The sequence below is a fragment of the Monodelphis domestica genome, chromosome 2, assembly GCF_027887165.1.
Source record: "Monodelphis domestica isolate mMonDom1 chromosome 2, mMonDom1.pri, whole genome shotgun sequence".
NCBI lineage: Eukaryota > Metazoa > Chordata > Mammalia > Didelphimorphia > Didelphidae > Monodelphis > Monodelphis domestica.
In genome coordinates, this window is record NC_077228.1 from 197,395,976 (window position 1) to 197,423,230 (window position 27,255).

Sequence of the window (27,255 nt, forward strand, 5' to 3'; positions counted from 1 at the left end):
TTGTTAGAGGACTGGCCTTAGAAGTGGGATAACTTGGTTACTCTAAGGCACTCAGGCCCAGGGCCCTGGGCAACTGTTAAGACCAGAAACTACAGGAGATTTGTCTACCTTCATTAGCAGAGGGAGTTTCCTCCCTGGGAATTCCTCCTACCAATGAAAATCACAAGTTCAGACAAAAAGAGACAACTACAAATATGAAGAATTCTGGGAAATTTGTGAAGATGAACTGATTGAAGTAGGAGTAGCGATCTACCCACAATGATGTCAAGGAAAACAATGTTGAAAGTTATATAGACTGATCACTGCCATGACCCATCCGTGACTTCAGAGGCCTGAAAAATGAAGCATTTGTTTCTCTTCTCTGCATAAAGGTGGTGGCCTATAAATACAGAATGAGGCACACATTCAGCATAGACAATGTCTTAATTTTGTTTTGCTTAATTATGTCTTTGGTTCTTTAATAGTGGAAGAGCAACAGAAATTGAAAAGTAATATGGCTGTTATAAAAAATGAGGACATCCATCAATTTTTTTCAACATCGACACTAGACTCAGAGTCAGAAAACCTGGATTTTAGACCCAGATTAACTGTGTGACCTCTTCAGATTTTAGGCACATCAACTCCCCTTTCTGAGCTTTAGTTTCTTCATTTTTCAAATGGTTGGACTGAATGACCCCTAAGGCACTATCAGGATTTAAGAATCTAGATATAATTTTATCCTATCTTTCACCTGTAGTTACTTACCCAATGACCATTTGATTCTTCAAGAATAGCTATGTTCCCTGTTTCCTGAAGTCTTGACTTCTCTTAGGATCCTTAGGCCAGTGGGGAAGAGGTGGTTTCTATAGCAACAGATCAAAGACCATGTGGTAGATTAGATGGAGAAAAGGTAGAATGGAAAAAGTGAAAGAAAAGACAGATTAGGAAGGACTATAACTGATGCCTAGAACTGGTCTCCCTGATGAGTGCTTTTCAAGTCATCTTCATCTGAACCTTACAGTCTGATATTTCTCTCCCACCTTGACTGAAGAATTCCATTTGTTTGAAACCCCAGCTGCCAGAGATAGAATCAGTCTTTTTGTACTTAGAAGGACTAGGAAGAGTCAGGCATTTGAGAGCAATCTCAGGAGGACCTGAGTGTCCTTGTTGTAGTCAAGTAAAGTCCTGACCACCAGTATTGGTAGAGGCCATTCTCTGGGAATTTCCTTTATCAATGAAAATCACAGGTTTAGACAAAAGGAGAATTTGTGAAGACTTGTAGGAACTATAGTCCATTTAAGGAACACCCTAAGAAAAAGAATCAAGATCTTCCCCTTATCTCATTCTTCAGTGTTTCTCATCTTACCCTTCTGGAAAGTTCTTAGTTCTAAACTCATTCCTTAACTCACCTCTCTTCCTTTTGGAGTACACAAGCCAATAATGTCTGTCAATACCTTCTGGGAAAACAGTGCCTGTGAACCTGGAGTAGGGGGCTTTGATTATTAAAAATAAATACAGGATGGAGGGAGTGTGGATAAAGAGATATATCTCATAGTCCCTGTGAGTTATTAGGGAGAAGGCACTGGTGGTTGCTAAGCAACAGGTCTCCAAAGAGGACAAGGCACACAGTGTGGAACAAGGCACCACCAAATGAACATTGGAAAAGTGGGAAAGGGGAAAGGGTACCCACTGGGGCCTAGAAGGGGCAGTCATATGTACACTCTCTATGTACATGGCCAGTTCCCTCTCAAGTCCAGTCCTTTTCCCAGCTTGGGCAATAGGAAGAAAGGATCCAATAGGCTCCACCCCTGCTGTCCTTCAAGATTGGTGGTGGTGGATTGCCATACCTGGTTTCCATAGCTACTCAGATGCACTGGTGGATTGGCCTGTAGGGTCCTTAGATGTCTTTCTTACCAAACTCTAGTGTATGTTCTCTTATATTACCCTTCCTTCCCATCCCTACTCCTCTTAAATTGAAAAGGGAAGAGCCAAGGTAAAAAGGGAGACCTAGAATTCAAGTGGGTTTGACTGGTTCTAAGGGGACCAGTCCTTTAGGGAGGAGGGAGGATGCTTTGTTGGAAGGGGTGTGAAGCTGTTCTTTACAGTGACACCACCGTAGAGGTGGGATGGAGAGAAGAGTAAAGCAGAACCAAATGGTAGCATCAGATGTAAAGGCAGAGCTGGTGCTTTTTCTTCCTAGGGTGGTGTTTTAGGAGGCAGAGAGGAAGGAGAGGGCACTGGGCAGCTTCTTCTGTGCCTCTCTGGGCCACCCAGCCTCAGTCCCCTGAACCCAAAGTCCAGCATTGTGGAGACCAGAGAATGAAGATATAGAACATTAACGTATGTCAAATATAAGTGAGTGGCACCGAGGGGCATAATCTGTTTTTCTAATATGACCACAAGCAGAGTGTTAGAAGAATTAGGCCGACAGCTGCTGTGGGTTTTTTTTTTTCCCTTTCTCTCTCGCTCTCTCTCTTGCTCTCTCTCTCTCTCTCTCTCTCTCTCTCTCTCTCTCTCTCTCTCTCTCTCTCTCTCTCTCTCTCTCACTCACTCACTCACTCACTCTCCCTTCCTCCTCGGCGTTTGCACACACCAATGGCAGCAGAGCCCTGCTCGAGATTTCTCTTAATCTTCCTCCTCCATCCTGCGCTCTTTCCGCAGGCGGTGCTGCGAAGCCGGCAGAGCCCAGCGTCACACCTTACTGCTCCTCAAGATTGCTCCACAGAGAGCTGAGGGAGATGGCAATTCGGCGCTGACGCCGGCTGGCAGCAGTTGGGAGGGGGAAAGAGTAGGAGAGAAGGAGGGAGGGAAGGGGGAAGAAAGTTGGCACAGATACCAAGTTTTTCCCTAGAGAGAGATGGAGGGGGGGCGGGGAGAGGGAGAGAAAAGGGAGGGGGGAGGGAGAGAGAGAAAGAGACAGAGACAGAGACACAGAGACAGAGACAGAGACCCAGAGAGACAGACAGAGAAATGATGAAAGTTCTTTCTTGATTTCTCTCACACACACAAACCCATGCGAACCCCTCCCCGCCCCCCAACCCCAGGCTCCCTCAACAATGACTCTCCATAGATCAAACTCTCTCAGGGTCCCATCCAATCCCTTGCCAGGTGCCTGCACACCCTCCCACATTCCCAATCACCCTGGAGTCTAGACTGAATCACACATGTTGTGTGTGTGCCTGTACTTGTGTGTGTGTGTGCATGCGTGTGTACGCCTGTATGTTGTCTCTGTTTTGGATCGCAGTAGAATGCAGTATGTAAATGAGATGGTTATTACCGCAATGTTCATCAAGCTGAGCCGAGAAGACATTAATAGCCTGATGAATATGCATGTGAATTTGTTAATTAAGTTAATTATTCTGCTGAAAATGCATTCGTCTTCCAAGGACATTTTCCCAATGATTTTTACATGCTCTAGCCATTAGTCATGCTATATTTTATCAGGGAAATGAGTTTGCTTAAGTTGTTAAAAAAAAAAGAGAGAGAGAGAAAGAAAGGAGGAAAAAAATGGGAAAGGCCCAGTGCTGTTGGAGTTAAGCGTGGGAAGGTGGCAGAGAAGGCCAGCCCCAAGTCTGAGGCCCAGCTGGGCCTTTGAAGCCTGTCCTAGATTTTTATGGGCACTTCATTCTACAATTTTTTTTGCTTTTTTTTTTTGATGACAAACTTTTTTTTTCCAGTGCCAAATTTCCAACACATTAATTAATTGTTGTAGCCAATTAACTGTAGTTGTGCAAATGAGTTTAGCACTAATTACCATGCAGTGCCTGTAATCACATAAAAAACTTGCTGAGAGAGAGGGAGAAAGGGAGAAGATAAAGGGGGAATTTTTAAAAAAAAGGGGGTAGTGACATGAAAGGAGGGAACCAGGAAGCGGAGATGTCAAGGAATGGGGGGGGGAGGTGAAAGTGGAGAAGGGAGTGAGGCTTGTCTTAAGGAAAGCTGGCCACTACTGTCTGGAGTCTTTGAAGCGTTTTCCAAGGGAATGGAATGGTTATTCTGGCATTCTTCAAGATCAAGAAATCCTCTTTGGGGGGGCTGGGAAAAAGCTCAAGGTGCACTGAGAAGGGGTCTTCCCTTATGAATGAATGTTCAGTCAAAGAAGTTCAGCCTAGAGATCTCTAGTTATTAAAAATGAAATTGTGTCCTCCCCAAGGACTTTAGAGAGCTCAGCAATGTCCTCTGTCCACACTGCCACCCCACCCCCCACCCCCAGTTTCTAGGACAAGAATTAGGAGGGAGCAGGTTAAAGAAGAATCATATTTGTACCAAACTATCCCTCTAATGACCATATCAGTTACAGTGTCCAAGAATGATGCCAATGACTGGTGGGGAAATGATGTAATGGTGCTTAAGGCCTGGCTTCACAGCTGCAAGTAGTTTTGGCAAGATTAGAATATTTTGCTTCCTTTGAGATTAAGGTAATCCCTTTTTAGGAAAGAAAAACTCAGGATAGAGGTAAGAAGAGGTATCTCACTGACACAGGAGTGGTCAAAAGGAACAATGAAGGGACAGCTAGGACTTGGGTTCAAATATGATATCAGACACTTATGTGTGACCCTGGGCAAGTCACTTAACCCCAATTGCCTAACCTTTACCACTCTTCTGCCTTGGAACCAATACTTAGTATCAATTCTAAGATGGAAGGTTTTGTTTTTGTTTTTTAATTTAAAAAGGAATAATGAAGCTATCCCACTTAGGAATTAACTCTATGGGGGTATGGGAAATGATGACATCTGACCAGCTAGAGACCAGGGGATAACCTGAATATGACATTCCCTAACACACCAGAGTCAATTCTAGATTTTCACCTGTCAGCCTCAAGTTACGCTTGGAGGCATGAGGATGGGCATGGTAGTTTTCCCAATCCCTTGAAGTTTGTCTTTAGCTTACCTATGGCACCATTTATCATGGAGACTGGGGGAAATCATAGGGTAAATGGGCCAGACATTGTTCTGGATGGTCTCCTATCTCTAGGAATGGAAACTGCTTTACCTGTCATGTAGAAATGAACAAGAATCCTCAACTTTAGGCTATCTCTCTTTCCTTTCTTCATAGTAAAGAGCTCCTATGTTCAGGACCCACTTCCCGGTCATGATGAGTTTAAAGGACCACTTCCTCTCTCTTTCTCCTTCCCTAGAAAAGGGTAAAGGGGCTTTCTTCCCCATTTCTAGTTGTGTCTAATTGTCTTCTGTCTCTAAAACAAACCTATTTTTGCATGGAGACCCAGGGCCCAAAGGTATTCTATCCTCCTCTTTTGCTTGTGCCTACACAGTCATCTCCCTCTCACCCATGTCAATAGGAGAATTGATTGCCTTCTGCCTCATCTCACATCCATTATAAGACAGCCTTACCTAGAGGTATGGAAAAAGATGAGGTTATCTTTTAAATAAATAGTGTCCAATGCTGCTCTTCTTAGTAGGGAGAATGTAACTTTGGGTGGTGGGGGGGTAGGATCCTTCTAAGCTAATAAAATCACAGACCCATCTAGGGAAAAGGGGAGCCACAGAATTCCTTCAGTCCTCCATTTCAATGTCTCATCACTGCTTAAGGAAATTAGAGGAAACTAAGTGGCACAACAGATAAAGCAATGGACCTAGAGCCATGATGGTGAACCTATGACATGAGTGTCAGCACTGGCACGCGTAGACATTTTCGATGACATGCGGCCACATGCAGTCATATACAGAGAAGTATGGGGCCACATGCTGAGAACAGTTTTTTTTTCCCTCAAAGTGACACACAACCCAAGTTATGCTCAGTTTTTTGACCAATTTTGACACACCAAGCTCAAAAGGTTGCCCATCACTGACCTAGAGCCATGAAGACCTAAATTCAAATCCAACCTCAGATATTGCCTAATTGTGTGACCTTGTAAAAGTCACTTAACTTCTAGTTTAGTCTCTCACTTTGTAAAATGGGGTAAATGAGCACCTACTTCCCAAGTTTGTTGTGATGATAAAGTCAGATAATACTCATAAAAATATTTTTGTAGAATTTAAAGTGCTATATAAATGCCAGCTAGCTATCCACACATCTCTCTATTTTGCTGTATTTTCTCGTTAATCTTAATGGAGGTAGGGACATTTAGCAGGTCATGATTCTAGAACTCAGGGTAAGGAAGAATGACCTCTCCTTTCTCCTTTCTGAGGAAGCCATCTCCAAGGTTACTGGGCCATCTGGTTTGCAGAGAAAAAAATTTAAAAACCCACAAAATTTGTTAGAAATGACAGATCAGAGATGAGAGGTCCCTAGGAGATGATGGGCCAAGAAGGACAGCAGGAGAGACACACCCCTTCCTCTGACCTAAAAAACATAGTTGGGCAATAGCTTAGATCATCTCTCTCGTCACTGTTTCTGTTTGGCCACCCCTAACCCTGACACTAGATTTGGAAGGAACATGAGGAGAAAAAGGATGTCTTGTCAGTCATGCTTGGCAGTGGGTGGGCATCACCCATTTGAATAGCTGTGTGTCTAGCTGGCACCTCATGAGCCTAACTAGCCCTAACCCTTGGACACAGGATTCTCTGGTTTGTATTAAAATGATATCTCTGAAACCATCTTTTTGTTGGCTTTAACCAAATTTCAATCATAGTCTTTTCTATTCTTTAGATGCTTCTAGCTGAATATACCAGTAATTGTTCATTCCTCTAGTTCTGACTGACCCTGCTCAGACTCCCATCTTGAGCCCAGTGTTAAACCCAGACAGCCAAATTCAGGTTGATCTCCTTGTGATCTTGTACAATTGTAACCTTGTGGGGAGGACACCCAGGTCCTTTGCCCATCTAGTTTCCAAAAGAGCTAAGGAGGTTACTGGAAAAACTCCTGTTTCACCATTATAAAAACCTAAGAGAATGGAGAGCACTTGGGTTCTATATCCTGGAAACAGCATGAGGAAGGAAGGATAAGAGGGTGTCCTTAATGCATTCCATCCCATTCTACCCAGGTCCAAGTGTTCCTACTGCTCACCTTAGCCTTTCTTTACAGGCAAGAGAGGGTTAAAGGTATGGTATGGGCAAGCTATAAATTTCTCATCAGAGTGTGGGGAGAGCAGGACTTATGGGGGGGTTGTTGGGCTGGGGGTGTGGGGGGGGAACTGGGAAAAAGCCAGGAGGTTGTCTCTAGGTAACAATAAACACTGCGAGCTAGGAGCAGCTGTTACACTTACCCTCTCTGCATCACAATGCTGAAATAACACTAATAAACCAGTGCACCCCAACGCACAGGCAGACACTCAGATAGTCAGTGTTCAACCCAGCAGTGACACTAGCCCTCCCGCTTCCATACTAGGGGCCTGCCCTCTGCCCCAGTTCTCTCTCTTTGGGGTCCCAGTTCAAGGCATGCCAGCAGCCAGACTACTCATTGTCCTAGGCATCATTTGGGGAATGATAGCTGGAGTTCCCTTAGATGAGAAAAGGGAGATGGAGGTTCTGGGTGGAGATATTAGGGGCATATATTTGAGGGAAAAAGGAAAAAACAGGAATGGATGACAGCTTATTTGTATCCCAGGAAGTGTTTCGAGTGACATGGGGAAGTAGGAAAAAAGGGTCAAAGAGAATTAAGGCACTGAGTAGGGACAGTGGTACAAGGGTCAAGAGAATCAGAGAGGGCGAAGGGAAGGAGCCCTAAAAGATGCCAGTTCAGGAATGTGTGTGTGTGTGGTTTTGGTGCTCTCCTGCAGCAAAGTCTCCTAACCCCCATCCTGATCCCACCTTATTTCTCAGCAGCACTCTCTTGATATCTAAAGTCATGCTTGGTGTTGGTTTGAGACTGAACTTTATTCTGAAACCTTTCAAAAGACCCATCCAGAGTTTGTGATCTTGGCAGGCCAAGCCTGTCTGCTTCTAGGAAGAGAGATGGGATGGTGGGGAGGTGGGTGAGGACCAGTTCTGTTTTTGTGCACAAATATGAAGTGGCTTGATCTGGTCTTCTCTCCACCCTGAAGTCACTTCTGGATTTCTAGGAATGGCCACGGGCAGACATGCCCCATACCTCAACTGGAAAGCAGAGCTGCTGATACAGAAAAGAACAAGGAGAAACAAATGAAGTAATGGATCATCATCTGACTTTGAACATCAGCCATATACCCTTCCATTCTCTTAACTCTCCCCTCTTTCTGGTTCACAAGGAGTAGAAATTCTCATGGACCAGGGTGTGCTCCTGACTACTGCAAATCTAAGGGAGAAAACTCACTGGACTGTATCTCTCTGCATTAACTCCATCAAAAAAGCCAGTAGTTCAAGGAGAAAAATATGGAGACTAGGATGCATCATGGATAGGCAGTCAATTTGTTTTTCCTTTGATTAGGCAAGTAGCCAAGGCCCTATGGGCCTTTGGGCAGCTAGATGGCACAGTGGATAAGGCTCTAGGCCAGGAGTCAAGAAGACCTGAGTTCAAATCTGGACTCACCTACTTGCTGTGTGATACTAGCAAGTCTGTTTACCTTGGTTTCCTCATCTATAAAATGAGTTGGAAGAGGAAATGGCAAACAAATCTTTGCCAAGAAAATTCTAAATGGGGTCACGAAGAGTTGGACAAGTAGAACAAAGCCCTAATTTCTTAGCTATTTTAGCCACCTTCAGCACCAATGTTCCCTCATCCTATAATAAAGAAGCTAAGTGGCATAGATCTGGGTTCAAGGAGACCCGAGTTCAAATCTCACTTTAGATACTTAGCAGCTGTGTGACCCTGGGTGAATCATTTAACTTCTCTCATTTATAAAATAGGTATAATAAGAAACTACCTCATGGTGTTGATGTTGTGAGAATCAAGTGAGACAACATGTAAAGGGGCTTTACAAATCTCAAAGGATTATCATCTTAAAGGCTAGCTTTCATCATCATCATCATTAATGGGGTGGTGTTTCTGAAGTGAAAAAAAGAAAAGGCACATTTCCATACTTAGCACAGTGCCTAAATAAATGCTGAACAACTGACCTTCATAGGCTGTGCCCGGAGGAGCCAGGTGGGAAATGGACAGGTAGAGTCAACTTCATTTTCTCCTTTTCCTCCCACCCTGCTGACTCTTGCAAACTCTTTTTTTCTTCCTTCTTTTCCCTAGACACTGCAACCCCTCCAATTTGGACAGCAATTGCCATTCATCCTTCACCCTCTTTTTTCTCCCTTTCATCTCTTCCTCCTGCTTCCTCCCTCCACTTTGTATGTCTTGTGTTAACCCTCCTTGTCATATATATCCTCAACACCTTGTCTACATATCAAAATGAGAACTACTTTTTCAGTCCCAATTCTGCTTCCCCATGTGTTTATTTCCAGGGAATAAACTGGCAAACCCTGCTGGTAAATCCTTCAAATGCTGTCTTCTTTTTAGGAAGCCACCTCATCCTTCCACAATTCAGGATGTGTAGGCAGAGAGGAGCAACTGAAACTGCCAGGGTAACCTCTCTTTTGGAAGGCACACTGGAGCCATATGAGATCACTAGGGTTAGGCAATGCCTGGTGGCCTCTGCAATGGAATAAAAAATAGGAGGGCAGAGCCAGTTATCACCTCTTTTCATCCTGTATGTTGTCTTCTCACTTCGTGCAGGGATTTTTCTTTATGACATCTCGTCATCCCATTTCATACCGAACTTCTCCAACAACAAGGAGTTGGGGCCCAGGATCAAGCCTCATTTTTTGGCATTTTGTGTTCATGAGCTGTTTCTGCCTCTCTTAGTCACTAAACCCTTCAATTCCATGGAATTGTTTGCCAGCACCCTACAGTATTGCCTCATCCTACCCCAATGATCAGTCAGGTATATAACCAGAGAAGCCCAGCCTTTGAAAAGTCTGACCCCAGTCCACTTCCCCATTCCCAGGAATATGTAGTGCAGAACCACTAAAAGAGAATGAACAAGTTAAGAGATTGTGAGAATGAGAGAGACACTCCAGCATGTGCTCTGTGCTGGAGCAAAGCAAAACCCGGCTTGCCTGTGCTGTTGAGAGGGATCGCCAGGAAAGCTGGCACAGGAGGGCACACAGCTTTGTTGGCATGAGAGAAGAACAGGGATGAGAGGGTGGAGGCTGCTCCAGGAGCAGGCATATCCGTCTGGCTCTTTCTGGTGGTTGTTTCTCCCTCTGTCTTAGTCTTTCTCCCTAGGTGCTAGTGAGTAGAGTGGCTTTGCCATCCCTATCCTTCTTTTCTCAGGCCTCCCTTCCCTGCCTTCCTTCCCTTTCCTTAATTCTAGGAGCCAGCTGGGATGGGGAACTGGGGCAAGGGTAATGTTTCAACATTAAGAACCTTCAAAATTTCACTAGGATCTTGGAATAGAGATGAACTGAGATAAGAAGGGGGTCATATAGCCCCAGTAAAGGCTAACCCGAGGGGGTCACCCAAATTAGTAGGACAATAGTTTCCTTAGCTAATTCTGAGCAGCCTGGCCCTCAGCAAGTTGCTTCTCTCCTCTGGCCATCAGGTTCCCTATATGTAAAATGAGGGCCTTAGACTATTAATGAAATTTAAGGTCAATAGTTAGACAACAAACTGAAGGAAAAAAAGTCTGGGTAGTCCAAACATTCTGGAAAGCAATTTGGAACTATGCCCAAAAGGCTATTAAACTGTGCATATTTGACCCAGCAATACTGCTATTAAGGCTATACCCCAAGGAAATTTTTTAAAAAAGAGGAAAAGGACCCATATGTACAAAAATATTTATAGCAGCTCTTTTTGTGGTGGCAAAGAATTGGAAAGTAGGGAGATGCCCATTGACTGGAGAATGACTGAACAGACAAATTGTGGTATATAAATATGATAGAATATGATTGTGCAGTAAGAAATGAAGGGAATAGTTTCAGAAAAATCTGGAAAAACTTGTATAAAAACAGATACAAAATGAAGTAAGCAGAACTAAGGAGAACATTGTAAATGGTAACAATAATATTGTAAAGATAATCAACTCAGAAACTTAATAACTCTGATCAATGCAATGAACCACAATTCCAAAGGACTCATGAAGACACATACTATCCATTTCCAGAAAGAGAACTGAGGGAGTACAGATGGAGACATTTTTTTTTTCTTTCTTGATTTATTTGGGAGGCCATGGTTAGTGCAGAAATGTGTTTAGCATGTCTATACATATTTCTAATAGGTTTTGTTTTTCTTGCTTTCTCATTAGGGTGGTGGAAGGAGAGAATTTGGAACTGAAAACAATGAAAGAATAAAACTATTTGCTTTAAAAAAACATATGTGATTTTTTGGTGGGACTGTAAATTCAACTATGAATTGACAGTAATATGGCAGGCAAAACCAAAGCAACTAATTTGACTCTGTACTTAATTAAGAGAGGTGTAGTTTCCAAGGAAATTGCACCACTGAAATCATTCATTGTACCATAGCACTCTGCTCTGGTCAGACCACATTAAGGGTATTGCCTAGTTCTGGACACTCCAGTTCTGGAAGTACATTGATAAGCCAGAGAGTGTCGAAAGGAGAGGCCCCCAGATGGTGATGGGCCTCAAGTTTATATATGTCTCATAGAGAAGAAACTGGAGACTGTTTAGCCTGGAGGAAAAAGACTTGAAATATGATAAACTTGTCTTCTAGAATTTGCAGGGCATGAAAAGGGGATTAAAATTTCTTCTGTTTGGGCCCAGAGTTAAGAACTAAGTGCCAGATACTCCCCAGCCGTGTGACCCTGGGCAAGTCACTTGACCCCCATTGTCTAGCCCTTACCACTCTTCTATCTTGGAACCAATACACAGTATTGACTCCAAGACGGAAGGTAAAGGTTTTAAAAAAATAATAAAAAAAAAAAGAACTGTGCCACTTGGGAAAATTAGAAAGAGGTAGATTCAGGCTTAATGTCAGGGAATAAATTCCTGATAATTAGTTTTGTTTAATGCAACTGAAAAAAAAACTGCAACTGGCTGCCTAAAGAGGTAAAGGGTCTTGCTTATTAGAGGTCTTCAAGGTTGGGTGAACACTTACCTATACTGTTGTGAGAAATCTTCAGGCATAGCTTGGACTAGACTGTCAATGAGGTTCCCAGTAATTCTGAAATATGATTCTCTTCTCTTCTCTTAAGCAAGAGGGCATTCTGGCACAAAGCTGACCCCTGGGTTTCAGTCCCTACCTTGGTCTCTTGCTTACCCCCAAGGCTAGGTCTCAATGCTGCAGACACTAGGCTCTCAGCCCCAGCTGGTGACAGCCCCCATATGTTAGTGGCAACCTCTGCCTACACATCTTTTGCCCAACCAGGAAACTCAGTCAGGGTGGGGAAAGAAACAAGCTTGATGTTCCTTAAAGGAATGTGAGGAATTCTAATTTGGAGCAAGTAATCTGGGGGTTTAGGGAGCCTTTCTGCTCATTTCAAATGCCCAGGTGAGGGACTGGGTATGAAGAGGGAGAGTGAAGGAGGGGGATGGGTTTGTGGAAAAGCTGCCCTTTCCCCCAGCCCCAACACGTCCCTCCCACTAAGTGCTCTCCTCCATTCCAGAGCAGGAATCATCTCTGTAAACAATCAACTGACAAATAAATTCCCCAACCAACACTAAATATTAATGCTTTGCCCTACATTGAATGGCCAGCCCCTGATGGGGGCCTCGGGCTACACAGCTCTCAGCCCTACTGGAGGGAGCAGCTTTCATTCCTCCAATCCCATCCTGGTTCCCCCAGATGACAGCATTCCCCCTGCCCATAACTCCTGGCAAGATTTTTCATACTGGCCACTGTCAACAGGCTAGAAGTGAATGAGAGGGCACTCTGAGGGAAGGAAAGAGCATGGTCAGTCTTGAGTTTCAGTAGGCATTCCTGGAAGGCTGATTCTATATGGTCAGGGGTAAAAAAAGCTTTAGCAGGCAGTCTTACAGACAGGTACTGGTATGGACTCTGGTGGGAGAGCCAGAACCCTGGAGCAGAAAGGCCACTTGGGAGACTGCTGGGAGCCATCAGACCACGACACCTTGACAGAGTCATGCATGGTAGCTGGGGAGACCACAGAGTGGTCCTTGGCGAGATGTGAATGTCGGCCAGGAGATGAAGCTGGATGAGGATGTGGGGGAAGGAGGGTGTTAGGAGACAGGTCAGAAGCACTTAGATGGGACGTCTGTCTAAGTAACCCCTGCCTCCCCACTCTGCTGCCTGTCTACCCTATTACCCTGGCACCAACATGACCTAATGAAGCAAAGAATGGAGAATGCTGATCATGTATGAGGAAGTGGGATGATGTCAGGAAATGCCTTCCTCAGTTTTCTGGCATTGATGGCTGGCCTCCAAAGTGCCCTAGCAAACTGTTGCCAGAACCTGGTGGGCAAGCCCCTTTCTGCCCAGCTGTTAAAAGAGGTAGAGGATGGGCAACATTCTATACTTTGCAAAAATCTTCCTTGACAGTGCCCGTTAAAGACAAACACAGGGGACCAGTGGGGTCAGGGCAAGGGTTTTTATTTTCAGGTGGGAGGAACAAAGGCACTGACTGAGGGCAAAGCTTAAGTGACTTGGATTGGACTCAGGGAGGGCTGGGTGGGCCGGGGTATAAGACACAGCCATATACTACTCTTTAACCCTTGGTTTCCCTGGTTTCCCCAGATGTCTGTGTTATAGCAGGAGAGCTTGGCAGAACATCCTAAGGACTTCTTCACTGATAAGGCCATGAGGCATGAGTGAATAACTGGCAGGGTGGACAGGAAGTGACTTATCTATGGTCACACAGCCGGTATCAAAGGCAAGATTTGAACTTAGATCTCTGCTAGCACAAGCCTAGCAGGCTTTCCACTCTGCCATCATGTTATACTTTTATAGTATAATCCCTCTTGAGTCTAGATTCAGGATCCTTAACCCTTTTTAATAGGTTAGACTCCCTCTCCCTTTGGTAGTCTAGTAGAACCTATAGACTCCTCAGAAGGAAATGAAAAAAGTTAGCATTTTAGTGAAAATAGGTAATTTTTTCCCTCATCCAAGATCAGAGACCCCCTTGAAATTTGTCCATGGATCTCAGTTTTAGAAGCCCTGGTCTAAATGTTGGTGAGAGTAGGAGGGATGGAATGACATCTGGAAATTGGCAGATGAGAGAAATGCCCATATCCTTAGCAATCTAGAAAAGCTGTATCGGGGCAGCTAGGTAGCCCAGAGAACAGAGAGTAAAGCCTAGAGACCCAAGGTCCTAGGTTCAAATCAGACTTCAGACATTTCCAAGCTGTGTCCCTGGGCAAGTCACTTAATCTCAATTACCTAGCCTTTATTGCTCTTCTGCCTTGGAACTGATATTTAGTATCAATTCTCACAAAGGAACACTAACGGCATCTCTTTCCCATCCCTACTTCCTCACCCATAATGCTTTTTAAACATTTCCAAATTGATGTTCTACTGACATCTGAAATGCAACATGTCCAAAATGAACTCCCTTTAAAAAAACAACAAAAAACCCTTACTTCCTGTCTTACTAACAATTCTAAGACAGAAGGGCAAGGGCTAGGCAAATGAGGTTAAGTGATTTGTTAAGGGTCATACAGCTAGGAAGTGTTTGAGGCCACATTTGAACCCAAGTTGTGTCAACTCCAGGCCTGGTACTCTATTCACTGAGCCCTACCTAACTACCTCCCAAATGGAACTCTATCTTTCCCCCAAATGCAGTCTTCTTATATTTCCCAATTTCTTTTAAGGGCACCACCAATTCTTCTAGTTATACAAGTTCATGATTTGAATCATCCTTGAATACTCACTCCCCTTCAAAAGGCAGCATTGTATTGTATAATATGTAGAGGAATAGACCTGGGAGTCAGAAAGATCTGGGTTCAAATTCTACTTGAATGTATCACTTAATTTCCCTTGGTCTCATTTCATCTGTAAAATGATAGGATTGTGCCCTTCCTGTTGTAAATCTATGATCCTATGAGCTGCACCCCCCCTCAATCCAACCAGTCATTCAATCTGAGTGATTCTCCCTCCACAACTCCTTTCCCATCTGTCCCAGTCTTTCTATTCACTTGGCTACAGCTTTAGTTCAGGCCTTTATCATCTCTTGCCTGGATGATTATAACAGTCTCCCAGCCTCCAGTCTCTCACTTCTCTAGCTGCCAAAGTAATATACTTAAAGCACAGGTCTGACCATGTCACTCTTGCTGAAAAAGTTCCTGTGGCTCCCTATGGTTTCTAGGATGAAATAAAATTCCTATGTAGCATTTAAAGCTCTTTACTATCTAAACTTGCCTTTTTCAACTTGTTGTATATTACTCTTCAGGCTCTCTATCTTCTAGAACTGGCTTATTTACCCACTCTCATGCTTTTGTACAAGTTGTCCTCAACATCTGGAGCATATTTCCTCCTCACTTCTATCTCTTAGGTTCATAGGATCATAGAACTAGGTCTGGAAGGGACTGCAAAGGTTATCTAGTCCAACTCCCTCATTTTATGGATAAGGAATCTGTAACCTCTATCAAGGGGAACTAGAGGGTGCCATAGTGCAAAGAGAGCCAACCCAGAGTCATGAAGACTCATCTCCTTGAGTTCAAATTCTACCTTAGACACTCATTAGCTGTGTGACCCTGGGCAAATATCTCAGCCTGTTTGCCCGAGTTTCCTCATCTGCCAAATCAGCTGGAGAAGGAAATGGTAAAACATTTCCGTATCTTGGCCAAATGATAAGATTGTGCCCTTCCTGTTCTAAATCTATGATCCTATGAGCTGCCCACCCCCCAATCCAACCAGTCATTCAATCTGAGTGATTCTCCCTCCAAATGGGGTAATGAAGAGTCCAAAATGACCCAAAGTGACAGAAAATAAGCTTCCATCAAAATTCAGCTAACCTCCTACCTCTTGTGTAGGGAGGGATCTCATGAGCCTGTTAGCTGCTGTGTTTCACCTTTCCGAGATTACCATAGTCTATAGGATGCATTTTCTTTTGCATGACTTTGTTGTTTAAACGGATAGGATGTTCCTTGAGGGAAGAGACTGTTTCCTTATTGTCTTCAGGAACAGTGCCTGGTACACAGCGGAAACTTAAAATGCTTGGTGGAACATTTTCGTTTTGTCCAGAAAAGGAAAGAGGTAGTACTACATGGAGGGAAATCACCTCTTCCCTATTCCTTCTTCAATACCTGCTCCAAGCACATGCTCATTTGAATAATACATAGGACAACTACTTCCACACCTTTTGAGAAAGGCTTAATGAGTTGTTGTGGCCAAAAAAAACTCATTACCTGGTGGTCAGCCTATCTGAACTTGGCTGCCCAGGCCTGCCAATGATAGAGCATTGCTAGGTAAGGGCTTATAGCCTTTCCAGATTGGTAGGACCTGCCAGGACTTGCCCTCAGCAGGCACAAGCTTCCAGAGGCATGGGTTCACCTTCATGCCCAGTAAGGCTTTGGAGGAAGACTTTAAAGCGCAAGCTTCCCCTTGTCTTTCTAAAAATGCCAGCAGCAGGGACTCAAAGCAGGCCCCAGGGACAGGATTTGCACCAAAAATGCCCATGTTGTAGAGTAAAAATGAATTGGGTTGGCCTCATTTGCATAGTGCTTTGCATTTAATCTCCATGGTACTCATTTCATGTCAAAATGCATAGAAATGTCCCCAGGCATCATCCCTCTCCCCCTAGAACTCTTCTCCCTCCAAATGCCCCTATTCCTTACCCTCACATGGCTGGACCTCTGCCCCTCTCCTCTGCTCCTCAAAATTCCTTCCTTGGGATCTGACTGGACTGGTCGAACCTGACAAAACTGGCTGGGCTCCATCCAGACACTTGAACCTTCAACAACTTTACTCTTTATCACTTTCCAACTTGGTACGTGAAATTCTTCCCAGCCTGAGCAAGCTGATGCTACCCCATCCTGACTGGAAAGAGGGTGGTAGGAATCCTGGCACCTCCTCCACCTCTTTGCTTTTGGTGCCAGAGCGCAAAGTGGCCGGTGATTGATGGGCCTGAGTTCCCGGTAACCGCACCCAGTGGCCCAATCCTCCTCCCTTCTCCAATCCCTCCCCTGTCCCTATTCAGAGATCAGATTGTCTCATGTTGGTCCCTGAGGTCCCATTAATTAAAAATACATCCAATTAAATGGCAGGTGAAAACGTGCTATTGGAGCTCTTCACCCCCCCCAACATCCAGCCTAGGCTTCCCCCCTTCTCCTGTCTGCCCCCCCCAACCCCCCCCCCACTCTTTAAGGCTCAGCTGTGCTTTGAGCGAGAAAAAAAATACAGAAATAGAGAAGAGGAAAGTGTGTGTGTATGTGTGTGTGTGTGTGTGTGAGAGAGATGGGGGGGTGTTTGAACCTCTGCCAGGGTAGCATGTGCCAGCCTGGGAGGGTGGCATCATGCCCTGGTGTCTAATTTCTGTGGGTGTGAGGAGGTCTCATCAGCTGGGCACCTACCCCTTCATCTCTTAAAGGGGCAGGGGGGCACTGAAACTCAGTTTCCTTTAACTTGAGCATGACCAGCTAGGGGAGATGCAGATAGTGCAGGGGCTTTGGGGGAGCTGAAGAATCAAGCATCCTGTCTTTGGCATGTCCCCCTTCACTCCTCACCCCACCCCCCAATCTGGGAAGGAGATAACGAGGAGCCGCCTGGAGACCCAGGTGGCAGAGTATGGTGCTGCTCCCAGGTCCAGCTGTGTCTGCCCCCTGCCCTCTGAAAATATGGGCAAGGAATGGGGGGGCCCAGAGAAATGTGTCAGGCATTGACCGATAGGAGCAAAAGCCAGACAGAAACAGAAAGCAGATGGATAGGGCAGGCAAAGTGGCTAGATACGTGGACAGAACACGGCTTTGCTGTCATGGGCTTTGTGCTGATTGGGGAATTTGCCCATTTTATTTGCCCTTTCCCCAGGGAGAAGGAAGCAACAGTGTCCTGAGTTTCTAAACGTTACAGAGAGTGGCCTGGCAACATGGGAACATAGCTGGATTGGTCTGGGGAAGGAATCTCATGTTGATAGACACTGCCTACCTCATTATCCTTATTCTCTTCCCCTATTGAATGTTCTGGTTCCACCTCTTGAGTCCTGCCAGCCCTTAGACGCCAGTTTAGATGGCCACATGGGTGGGGAGGGGGAGATCTAAGGAAGCCTGTCACCCTCTGGGCACTGAAAAAACTGACAGGTCCCCCAGGACCGCTGGTAGGGGCTTTAGAGAGACTCTGGTGGGGAAAGAAGCCGAGCGACGAAGGTATTCAGATTTAGGATTGGGGCTCCTGATGCTTGAATCTGTGGTAAAAGCCTGAAGCTTTTAGATCAGGAGATGAGTTGGAGAAAAGGGGGAACCCAGACAGCCTAGGGTCCCCCACCCAGCTTCCTTGGCAGCCTCAGTGCCTCTTCACTTAAACGCTAATTGGAGATTTTAATCTGTGCTGCTGCTCTGCTCGGGGTGCTGGGGGTGGGGGAGTTGGGGGGGGAAGCGCCAGCTGTGCAGTAATTCCAGCAGCACCGACTGTTTAATCAAGCTGTCCACCTGGGGAGGGGGGCCATAGGCCTGGGAATGGGGATAGGGATGGGGAGGGTGGGTGGAACCTCTGTCCTCTTTACCTCCTGCAGCCTGGCACAGTTCCATGGGCTGTTGGGGTCAAATACAGGGTGCTTCCTCAATAAAGGTTCCATCTCTTGCCCAAATCACAGCAAAAGTAACTATCTGGAGTCATGCCTGGGTCCCCTCTTTCTGGTGCTTTGTGGCACAGAGGAAAAAGTGGTTGGTCTCATTTTCCCAGTGTAATCTTTGTGGCTTGGTCTCTAGGATGCTGGCTCAACGATACTTGAGTCTAACACCCTTATTTTATAGATGAGGAAAGTGACTCGTCCGGAGTCTCACAGCTTGTTAAGTGTAAGAAGCAAGATTTGCATCCATGTCTTCCTGTCCTAGGACAACAGCAGTCTTGAGCTGAGACAGGCTATGATGAAAGAGGCCCATCCTTCCAATGTTCTGTCATTCATCAAACATTTATTGCACATCTACTAAGCGTAAAACCTTGCCCTTTTCCTCTCTGCCAGACTCTTTTACTAAGGAATGCCAATGTCTTGAAGTTATAAATCACTAAATATATACGCTGTGTGTGTATATATACATTACACACACACACATATATATACACACACAACATTGTCCTGAGTTTCTAGACACTATGGATTGTGGGAACATACCTGGACAGGTAGGTCTAGGGAAGGCATTTCAAGTTGATGGGCACTGCCTACCTCATTATCCGTATTCTCTTACTCTAGTAAATGCTCCAGTGTATATATAAAACACACACACATCCATATCATTAGCCCCATTTTGGAGATGACATCAGCTTGCCCACAGTCAGCTGTAAGGGAGAAACCATGGGAGGAAGGTTATTTCTTACAGAATTAAAGATTCCCCCCCGCCACCTGCCAGGGATGGTAGCGGTCTGCTCTGCTCAGAGGCAAGAGATAAGTGGGGAGCTCTTTGAAAGGCCAAGTTGGACTCCAGGAAAACTAATCTGAACCTACAAGTCTGATCACTCCTCCTTGTCTTCCCGGAGGGTCAAAGCCCCTAGTTCCTAGAATCAGAGGCCAGAGGAGGAGGAGGGTTTGCTGCCAAGCTGCCAGGACGTACCCAGGGGCTCCAACTACTAAAACTGTTTCTCCGTTATAAGGACAAATAGTGAAGGTTGTTCCTTTGGTCTCCAAATAAACGTTCTGTTTCTCCATGGAGGAGACCTGATTGAAGTCTAGAAGAGATGCACCCTTACCCAGGTTCTGCCCTCTAAGTGGTGCCCATGGGGCAGGCTTTTAAATTGGTAGGCAGTGCCCTCGTGTGGCTGAAATCAAGAGCGCACCCACCCCCACTGCTGATACTTCTTTCCCTTGTCCTTACCACCCAGGGCAGCAGCTCAGAGGTGACAGCTGGTCAGATTGCTTGGGCTGACAGGTGGTGCCAGAGGTGGGCAGAAAAATGAATTCTTTGCCCCCTTTGCCCCTTGGCACTCTGTACACACTGGCTGCTCTTCGAGCTCCTAAAAAGTCTCCTGACCCTCTGGCACCTGCCTTATCCCTCCATCAGGCCTGGCAAGTTCAAGGTAGGGATGCTCCGTGAGAAGCCCTTAGACCACCCTCGCTACAAACTCAGAGAGGATGCCGAGATTGTAGGGACTGGCTGGAGGGAGGGATTGCTCTCCAGTGCACTTGGAGATGGGGGGAAAGCCCTGCTCCCTTCCGGCCAGCTCTCCACAGGCATTGGGCCCAGGCTGACAGAGGGTGACATCTGGTGGCTGCTTCGTCCTTATGGCCAACATATTCCCCAGTCTCTAGGGACGTTCTGGGAATTAGTGGAATCTTTCTCCTTGAGGGCACGGCCAAACTCCCTTCTCCAAGCAGGCTGGACATTCCCTCAGGCCTTCAGGCCAGTGGAGGAGGGCAAAGCCCCAGGACTTCAGGCTGCTGATGGAAAAGGGCCATTGGGGCAGGATGACCCCCAGACTAACCTTTTCTTCCCAGCCATTTTCTAGTTTTACTGGTCCCTTCTCCCCATACCCCTTAAAGGAAAGAAGTGGCTCTTCCGTTTGTGGGACATAAAGTTGTAGCAGGAGGGTTTTCTCAGTGGCAAGGACTTGGAAGCCACCAGGGCAGAGTGTAGCAAAGAGAATAAGGACTTTCTTCTCTTTGGCAATATTGAAGGAAGAAGAGAAAGACAGTTTTACCATCACACTATTCTGAGCTAGTTGACAGGCAGTCCTGTTTGGAGGCAGGCAGGGCATCAAGATGATTTTTGTAGGGTTATTTCACTGTGACTTGCCTGGGCCAGGATTTAGAAGTGAGAGAAGACAGCTGGCAAGTCTGTAAAAAGTCTGGAACAGGATTTGAACTCACCACCCAGGATGTGCTGGGCCTTCAACAAGATCTGGAAGGGAAGCAGACATGTCAATTAAAGTTAGGAAGATGGGGAGAACTCTTCCCTGCCCTGGAATAGAATAACCTCTGTCCACTATATCAGAATGTCTTTCTCATTCCCTTAGGGACATTCAGAAAGAAGCATCTCCACTCCTTCCTCCTTCTGTGAGGTCTCTACATGGTGCTCCCTCACACAGACGATATGGTCAGATTCTGGGATGCTGTCATTCAAAATATCCCTTTAAACATCATGGGAGTACCCAATGGAAATGGTAGTTCCAGAGGTTAAGTGAAGGAATGGGGACAAGCCTCCAAGCCTTTAGACACCTACCCCAGTGTCCTTCCTCCTGTACTATCTGTGATGCCTCTGGGGGGAAGGGGGAGAGGTGTGTGTGGTGTTTAAATGGCAAAGACACACTATAATAGAAACCAAACTGTGACCTTAGAGAGACTAAGACCTAAGAGCTGAGGGGCATTTCCAGTTCAATATCCCTAAGGCAGTGGTTTTTCCTCCTTTTTGTATCACAGACCTCTCCTGACAATCTAGTGAAGCCTAAGAATCCTTTCTCAGAAAAAAAGGTTATTCAATGCATAAAATACACAAGCTCATAAAAGAAGCCAAAGTTTAGTAAGAATGAAGATGTAATTGTTTTCCTATTTTAGTTCAAAGATCCCTTGAAATCTTAACCCCCAGACGAAGAACCCCTGACTAAAGGGAAGGAAAAGGGTAATCTGGTATAGTGGATAGAGAGAGGAGGTCAGCCTTGAAAGCAGTAAGATGCTAGTTCAGATATTATCTAACTGTGATCACGAGAAGTTCACTTAAATTTCTCAGCATCCTGAGCAACTCCAGAAGACAATACGTGGATAATCTGAAACAATGAAGGAAGTTTCCACACTGGGATTTTCATATCTCAATGAAATTCCAGACCCATTCACTCTCTCACTCTTCACCCCCTACACCCCCAAGAAAGGAGAGGAGAAAAAAAGAGCAGAGGCTTAAGGGTGGTAGGTATGTAAAGGATGGAAATCCAGCCCGGAAAAGAGGAAACTAAAAGTTAATCCCTTCTGGGTTGCTAACCTCTGATAGGTGTCCAGAAGACAGCAAACTGTTCACTGATGGATGGGAACAGAAAATGAAAAGGAAAAGTATCACTACATTGAAATAGTTATAACACTGTATAACTAGGAGGTAACTGTGGCACTAGGATTAATGACCAAACTAGGACAGTATCATCTCTTTCTCCACACATCTAGAGGAAAGTTAAAAAAATTTTTTTAAGTTTGGCCTGGTTCCCCTAAGACTAAGATAAGATACTGAGGAGTATCTCGCCAAGTTGAAAGACTCTTTCTTACCTGATTTCAGAATCCCAGAAACCTCTAGAAGGATGCCAAGAGGTTTGCCAGGGCTCTAAGTGTCAGATTATTGGTAGGCATGGTGCCCATTCCTCAGGAATCTTCCTTCCTGCTATTAACTTGTTCTAGGAAGAAAGAAAAGACAGGAAGGTCAGTATTAGAACCATAAAACAGGTAACCCCAGGTTGGAGAAGGCTACTCCCAGTGGGGAATGCTTAACTGATATGTGCCAACATTACAAATGATGATGATCTTCCTAAAAACCCTAATTCCTAACACTTGGAGAGACTGAAACAAGAAAGCAAGTCTTTATTGAATTCCTGGGTAAATAGTTTTATATCAGAGAATGGAGTGCAGGAAGTAGTATGTGTTGGGCAGGTAGGCCACCAGTACTATAATCTCCATATATATATATATAAACCCTTACTTTCTGTCTTAGAATCTTAGAATCAATACTGTGTATTAGTTCCAAAGCAGAAAAACAGTAAGAGGTAGGCAATGGGAGTTAAGTGACTTGTTCAGGGTCATATAACTAGGAAGTGTCTTGAGGTCACATTTGAATCCAGGACCTCCTGTCTCTGGGCCTGGCTCTCCATCCAGTGAGCCACCCCACTGCCCTTAATCTCCTTTCATATTGGTAGAAATAACCCAAGATTTCAAACCCAAGACTCTTAGAACTGGCAATGCCTCCAGCTCAGTGCCTTCAACCATCATCCTGGGAAGCAACCCCTGTTCAGATGCAGCCTGGCAACTGCTGCAGGTGTTATAGAAAAGAAAATTCTTGTCAAAGTCTTTGGCACAAGATGGTTCAACATCAGAAACAGGTAGGATGATGTCAGTGGAAACGATGTAAAAAAGAGGCAATGATATCTCCTTTGCCCCCATACTCTAAGGACCATGGGGACCTTTTCATCTTACAGTAAAACTTCCTTCATGTGTTGTCTCTCCCATTAGTATATGAGTTCCTGGAGAGGAGGACTTGTTTTTCTTTTTTGTCCCCCTAACACTTAGCACAGTGCTTTACACAAAGTAAACCCTTAATAAATCATTCATTCATTCATATCTTGGAGTACTGAGTAAAAAACAGACACCATCCCCTAGAGGCACTGTGGTATAGAAGGGGAAAGAACGCCGAACTCAAGAGTCTGAGGATTTGGAGTCTGGTCCTGATTCTATTATTATCTTGCTGCATGACAGTGGATAAGTCATAGCCTCTTCACATCCTGCCTCACAGAGATTAGGTAAGGCTCAATTGAGCCTTGATGTATGTGAAAGTACTTTGCAAATGTAAAATGTTACACAAATGCAAGGTGTTATTACTCCCAACTCTTGACGGCAAAAACATAGACCTTCTTTGCCTTTTTGTTTTTGAAAGCAGCTAGTCTGATAGGAAAGCGAAGACAGGAATCAATGAAATAATAGAGCAATAATCACAATAGAGCAATGAATCACAAAATTATAAACAAATTTTGTGGGAAAGGTGGGTCATACATTGGGTTGGCCAGCTTAGAGAATGGGTGTTCTGTGGATCTGAGAGTCGCTGTCCTTCCTAAAAGTGTGCCCTAACTTCTCCAAAAGGTAGTTTAAAGGCCAGGAATAGAATCTGACTCTGAGACAGTTTACTAGGAATAATTCAGGTAAACAAGAGATCTATCCTCTGCTTTCAAGGTAGGGACCAATCCGCATAGAGGCCCTCAGGTCTAGCCTCTTGTCTTACTCCCATCAGCCCTGAGCTTGACAGGAAGGACTAGATGATAAATGCAAGGAAATGTGATGGGCAACAACAGGACCCCTCCTTTATGGCTCTGTGTCTCCCTGTACCCCTACCCTTGATGAGTAACTTTGATATCTAAACTCTTTAATTGGCTCTTCCTCTTTTTTTTCCTTTCATGCCTTTGTTCTATCTTGAGAAGAGCTGGAAATAAGGAACCTCCCATTTTTCTTATCATCTTGGTTCTTCTATTTTATTATGCACCCAAAGCAAAGTATTGGCCCACAATCTTAGTTCTGAACAGCTCTGTATAATGCCTTCTCTTCCCTACCACCTGATGGAGGCTGCCCCCCCCCAAGTAGAGGCACAGGTAGATTCTCAAAGGGAGCCCCATCCTGCCTAGGGCCTAGTGATCCTTTGCTGTTTCAGAGACTATTTTGATAAGTGAGTCTATTCTCTTCTTCCTCTTCTCCCTCCTTTGCATTTCAATGTGTCTTGTCATATGACTCAAAGAGTTCAAACTTTGCATGAAATCTCTGCTGCCATTAATGATCATCGAGGGTTTTTTTGGTCATCCCCCTCCCCCATGGTAGGGTGATGGGTGCCCCAAGACGGCCACTGCTTATAGACTTCAGGAACAAGGATGGGTAGTATCAGAACTCTCGGTCATGACCATAGCTAGAGACATGTTCTCAAGTGAGCAGGAGCCTGACTCTAAAAATGCCATGTGCTCCATTTGTATGCCATTTGCATATTGTTCATTTAGTGACAAAATGCATAGAAAGCTTCTCAGCTCCTTTTCCCTAATAACTCCCTACCACCCCCACACATCTGAGTGTCTTATTCCTCCCCCCATCTCCCTCCTTTCCCTCTCCATTTATATATATGTATACACACACACACACACACACACACACATAAAAGTGGAAAAAGCACTGGCCTAAGTTCTGTCCTGACTTCTGATCCTAGCTCTTCTAATAAATCATTCCTTCCACGACTGGCTAAGAGGAATTCTTCTCTTTTCTATATAATTTAGGGGGCTGTGATAGATAAAGTTCCTTTATATTCTAATATTCCTTGATTCTATAATTTAGTATACTCCATTAGGAGAACACACGGCAGTGAGCATCGAAACCACTTAAAAGTGATAGACCCACCCAGGGGCAGCTAGGTAGCACAGAAAATAGAGTCAGGCCTGAGGTAGGGGAAGACCTGGGTTCAAATCTGGCTGCAGACATTCCCTGGCTGTGTCTGGGCAAGTCATTTAACTGTGATTGCCTAGCCGTTTTTCACTCTTCTGTCTTAGAATTGATAGTAAGGCAGGAGGTAAGGGTTTAAAAAAAAAAGGTGATAGATCCACTATTTCATCATTCGGTTGGGTCCAGCCAAAGGGGACACACAAGTGAGCTTTTCCTAATGAGGTCCTGTATTAAAAGCCTTACTAGAGCCTCTTTTCCTGTCCAGAGAGAGAAACGAAGAAAGTCCACCCATTTTACACCCATTCCTCCAACTCCAACTCCACTGAAGAAGAATTCAGATTGAGGTCCCTTGGATGAGGACAAGAAGGGGAAAGTTAATTTCAACACCCTCCTCTACCTTAAATATTATTAGGTCCTCCTGGCCTTTGTCCGTAGGCAGTGACCCTTCCTATAATGTGACTGAGTAGGCAAAAAAGAGCATGTAATCATAGCCATAGCACAAACATACTATACACAGGCACATTTTTTTGGCCTTCTTCACATCCTTTAAGGAGACTCTTCAGAGGTGTGTGTGGGGAGAAATGAGTCTACAATGACCGAGCCTCTACCCTCTCCAAAGTCAGAGGAGAGAAAGACAGGAGCCACTTGGCTTCCTATAAATTGTTCTGTCCTTCCTCACAGCTGCAATCAGGAGCTAAGGGCTCCCGCAGGCCTTGTTCTGATCTGCTGCGGGCAAAGGAGAGTTTCTGAAACAGAGAGGACTTGGCTGCGGCCCCGTTTCAGCTGCCGGTGGGGTTGGCTAATGGGCTCGTTCAGCAAGACCCCCGCCCGATACACTAAAGAGTCCCCTGCTGGCCCCCTCCCCATTCCCAACCCAATTAATAAACAGAACCCCCCCTTTATAGCTGTGGGAGCAAAAAAGATGGAGATACAAACGACCCCAAGGGAGGGACTGAGAGAGGCCTTCCAAGCATTGAGTAAGAATGTGCTGTATCCATAGACAGATGCTGCCACAGGCTGGATACACCCTACTTTCAAAGCTCTAAGGGGGAAAGAAAGAATTGGCAAAACTTCACATTTTTCTTTCCTACACCCAGGACAAATTGACCAAAACCTGCCAGGCACACTTCCAATAAGCTAGGCCATTGGGATGAGGATCCAAAGGCTACTACTGATTCCTCATTTTTCTCACTTTCCCCATCTTAGAGTACAGCTAAATTCACCCTTCAGTTTTTCAAGTGAGTCCTATTGTCTTCAGTGGGAAGACAGGCAAAAAAAAAATTTTTTTTTTTAAAGCAAGGATAGGAGGCAGCTGGGTATCTCAGTGGATTGAGAGCCAGGCCTACAGATGGGAAGTCCTAGGTTCAAATCTGGCCTCAGACACTTCCTAGCTGTGTGACCCTGGGCAAGTCACCTAACCCCCATTACCTAGCCCTTACCATGCTTCTGCCTTGGAACCAGTACATAGTATTGATTCTAAGGTGGAAGGTAAGGGTTTAAAAAAGGAGGGGGGGGGGCCAAGGATAAAAGGATTTGAAGTTGGAAGGAATCTTTTTAGTCCAACTGCTTCATTTTACATATGAGGGGAAATGAAGTCCAGAATGAGGAAATGATCTGCCCCAAAGTTACACAGGTAATAACAGACCAAGACCAGGATCTACTTCTTTTGTTTATCCAAGGCTCTAGGCACTACACTGTGCTTACCTTCTTTCACCTCACACTATACGTCCCCCAACATGGAAAATGGTCCTATGGGCAGCTAGGTGGCTCAGTGGAGAGAGGGCCAGGCCTGACTTTGAGAGGTCCTGGATTCTAATTTGGCCTCAGACATTTCCTACCTGGGTGACATGGAGCAAGTCACTTACCCTCAACTGCCTAATCTTTAACACCCTTCTGCCTTAGAATGCATACTCCATTCTAAGATAGAAAGTAAGGGTTAAAAAAAATAAAGAAAAGAAAATGATCCTGGCTCATATGTAGCTTTATATGGTATTGCCCTTTCCCCCCAAAAACCAAAACATAACACTTCCCAAATCTCACATCACCATCACCACATAATCAATTTCTGAGATTCGTAACATTGGCGTCGTCTCCTTCATTTTTCCCATCAAAAGTATAATTAAGTCTTTTTAGGTTTTCCTCTAATCGATAAGCTCCACTCCTGCCTTTTAGTCCCACCAGTCTTTACTTTAGTCCTTCATTTCCTACTTCCTGACTTAGACACAAGTTATTTAATCACTGATCTCTCTCTGTTC

General features: G+C 44.9%; 1 protein-coding gene across 3 annotated transcripts in view; it reads right to left on the reverse strand.

Annotated features, from left to right (window-relative positions):
• Positions 1-7,735: 7,735 nt before the first annotated feature.
• The window catches only part of CDK12 (cyclin dependent kinase 12), a 71,433-nt gene continuing 51,913 nt past the window's right edge, over positions 7,736-27,255 (reverse strand). Inside the window, exons 14-16 of one of the 3 annotated variants that reach the window (XR_001628065.2) lie at positions 22,091-22,215; positions 20,545-20,744; positions 7,736-7,986 (exon numbers count right to left, since the gene is read on the reverse strand). The gene's annotated coding sequence lies outside the window, so the exon portion shown is untranslated. Of the gene's footprint in view, positions 20,745-22,090; positions 22,216-27,255 lie in introns of all 3 variants that reach the window. The other 2 variants (XR_001628062.2, XR_008916370.1) reach the window with 2 other exon arrangements.